Source organism: Cavia porcellus, unplaced genomic scaffold (genome assembly GCF_034190915.1).
Source record: "Cavia porcellus strain 051 isolate PalLab524CR breed Dunkin Hartley unplaced genomic scaffold, mCavPor4.1 scaffold_61, whole genome shotgun sequence".
NCBI classification, from domain to species: domain Eukaryota; kingdom Metazoa; phylum Chordata; class Mammalia; order Rodentia; family Caviidae; genus Cavia; species Cavia porcellus.
The window spans coordinates 3,520,699-3,523,823 of record NW_026947544.1 but is presented as its reverse complement, the minus strand read 5'-3'; the positions used below and the strand labels follow the sequence as shown (position 1 = coordinate 3,523,823).

The following is a 3,125-nucleotide window of genomic DNA, read 5'->3' as shown; positions in this document are numbered from 1 at the left end:
CTCCTGTAATTTTACATGGCTGGAAAAGCAAAGTGTGACGTGGCAAGAAAAGGTTAGGAGTGAGTCCAGTAAATAAAACTTGAGTAAGTCTAGTAAAAGAAAAGAACATTCTTGAAATTTCTTTCAGAGTGCTGAGGAAAATCAGGTCATTGTTCCTCAGTGAGAACTGTCCTTCAACCATTAAGATAAGCTAGAAACCTAGCATCTTTTTAGTGGTGGAAGGAGTTCCATGTTTCAATATGTAGGCATGTCTTTTTCCCCTTCCTTTCCTTTGCTTTCCTTTCCTTTGCTTTCCTTTCCTTTGCTTTCCTTTCCTTTCCTTTGCTTTCCTTTCCTTTCCTTTCCTTTCCTTTCCTTTCCTTTCCTTTCTCTCTGTTCCTCTGTTCCTCTCTCTGTCTTTCTCTGTCTTTCTCTGTCTCTCTCTCTGTCTCCCTCTGTCTCTTTCTCTGTCTCTCTCCTCTCTCTCCATCTCTGTCTCTGTCTCTGTCTCTGTCTCTGTCTCTGTCTCTCTCTCTCTCTCTCTCTCTGTCTCTGTCTCTGTCTCTGTCTCTGTCTCTCTCTCTCTCTCTCTCTGTCTCTGTGTGTGTGTGTGTGTGTGTGTGTGTGTGTGTGTGTGTGTGTGTGTCTCCATCTTATTTTGCAACTGTCTGAAATTTCCAGGAACTCTCTCTGCATAGAACAGGGCAAGGCCTCAAACTATTCCAAAATTGTCCTAGCAAGTGCTATAGAAATGCACAGGACCAACACAGACCCAAGCACACTGTAGGCTGTTATGCATGAATAGTTTCCTATGACTCAGCTAGTATTTATTTTAAAATATTCATTTTATAGAAATATATATAAAATTACATCTAAGTATAAATTTTATCATTATTCTATGCTAATGCTGCTGTTCAAATAAGTTCATGTAACTAGCAACTATAACTTTGGTAATGTTTTCAAATGCAGATATTCCAGAACAAAACAGTAATAAGAAAAGTCCCACTAAATTAGAATCATAACCTTATAATTCTTCCATGTTTTGACTTAGATTTATACCCTCATTAACAAAATATGTAAAAGACAAAATATAAGCAATGGTAAGCAGTGGGATGACACGTAACAAAATTTGTCACAAACTTGAATTTTTTTCTGTGAAATTTACTGTTTGTTGTAAATTGATAAGACCTCCTTCAGAAAAGCATCACTATCCATACTAATATTTTTATAAGTATCTCCTTGTACATGTTTATTTATATCTTTCATGGGATACATTGGGTGACTTAATGGGGTTGAATTGGCTGGATGGAGATCACTGCATGCAATTTTTGCTCTTGAGGCATAGCACAGATGGTCACTTACGATTCAGTGTACAGAGCCCAGCTAGACTCAGAAGGACCTTCCTTAGGGTATTCTGGTAATGAGGGATGTTGGGCAGGGTTCTCCCACAGTTCAAGTGATGTGCGAATGCTGCACTGTGAAATGGAGTTTGCTGCACACATCTTTGGCTCATGAGTGGTGTACAGGTGGTGGTGGACCATCTGATGGTCACTGGATAAAGCCCAATTAGGCCTGAAAGGATCTTTCCAAGGACCCTCCAAAAATGGGGACTGCTGTGCTGGGCCCTACCACTCTGCAAGTAATGTGTCTAGCTAAATGGAGTTTCTAAACATAGATTTCTAAAATATTATTTTCCATATTATTACTGTAAGTGAAAATAAAATTACACATTATACCACTGTACCAGCATCAACAACAAAATCATTGTCTTTTATATGTATTTGTCTAACTCTTGACTTATACTACTTTTCATTTTCCAAAGTCCTTTATTTTATTTCAGACATGAACCTAAATTTTAGATGTTAGCTAGAAATTAGCAATTAAATATTTTCCAATGTATATTATTATACTCTACTGAAATACTAGTATAGACAATAATTGATATTTCTTAATATTTTTCAGAAGAATATTTACAGAGCTTTTCATTTAGTTTCAAGCAAATGTGATTAAACAAGCATAACATTACTGTAGCCAAGGATGTGCAAACCTGTAAATGGCTAACCGAATTAGGTACATTTTATAACAGGAGTGTTAGACGTACCAGAGTTGAAGAAACTTACAGGCACTTGGAAAAATGGAAGAAAGAAAACTTTATTAGGTTTGTTGGCTCAGAGGAGTTACATAGTTTGAATTCTGAGCCCAGACTCCAAATGCTCAGCCCCAGTGTTTGTTGAGGTTTTATTTTACAGAGAACTAACATAAAAAATTTAAGGATGAGTTATGGGGCAGAATTGAACATGGTTAATAATAGTGATTTAGAGGTGAACTATACAAGGTGGATACCAGAAGCAGATTGCCCAAACAAGATATCAGGAACAGAATAAGACAGTTATTTGGGATGTTATCCATTTGATTTTAGTTATGCTTTTAAAGTTTTCTTTTCATCATTTCATCATCACAGTGATTCTTATGTTTCTGACTTTTAATTCAGTGCTTACACTAATATGTCACTTTGCTAAGTATCACCAATCATTTCTAATTTAAGCTTTGATACAGTGTCATTAAGTTGCCCAGGGAGTACTCAGATTTATGATCCTGTCTCATACTCTGGCTCCAGAGTAAGTGGGATTACAGGAGTGTTCACTTTTCTCTGTTTCTCCTTTTTTCTTCTAAGGGGAGTAAAGTTCTGGCAGTCTAGTTGACTGCTCTGGCAGAGAAGAGAGTCTGAGCAGACTCAGACAGGAAAATATGGTGGCAGACCAAGTGAGTCATCTGCCAGATGCCACCCAGCTCCATTCTATCCCTGTCATGAGAAGCCCTTCCAAGCCGTCTAGCCACTGGCCCCATCCGTGTTTTATCCCTACCTGCCTATGTAAGAGGACAGGCCTTCGCATTAAAGTTGGATCTGTACCATCAGCCTGGTGTCCGGTATGATATCTTTCTGTCCTGGCTCTGCTTCACTTCCTAGGGTGCAGGTCCTTGAAGTGACAGTATACTCATGGTGGGTGAATAGCAAGAGCTTCTAAAGTGCAAGACTGTCTAAGAACTGCCTGCATTTATGATCTCTTAAGCTCATATATTCAAGATTCTTTGCTCACTGCTGATCAAATCAAATGAATTCATATATTTGGGTAAAACAACAATGA

The 3,125-nt window shown here is 38.0% G+C and overlaps 1 non-coding gene across 1 annotated transcript; it reads right to left on the bottom strand.

Annotated features, from left to right (window-relative positions):
- Positions 1-641: 641 nt before the first annotated feature.
- LOC134475121 (small nucleolar RNA SNORA9) lies at positions 642-773 on the bottom strand. Its single transcript, XR_010046092.1, has one exon. It is a non-coding gene; the product is annotated as a small nucleolar RNA SNORA9 (small nucleolar RNA).
- Positions 774-3,125: the final 2,352 nt, after the last annotated feature.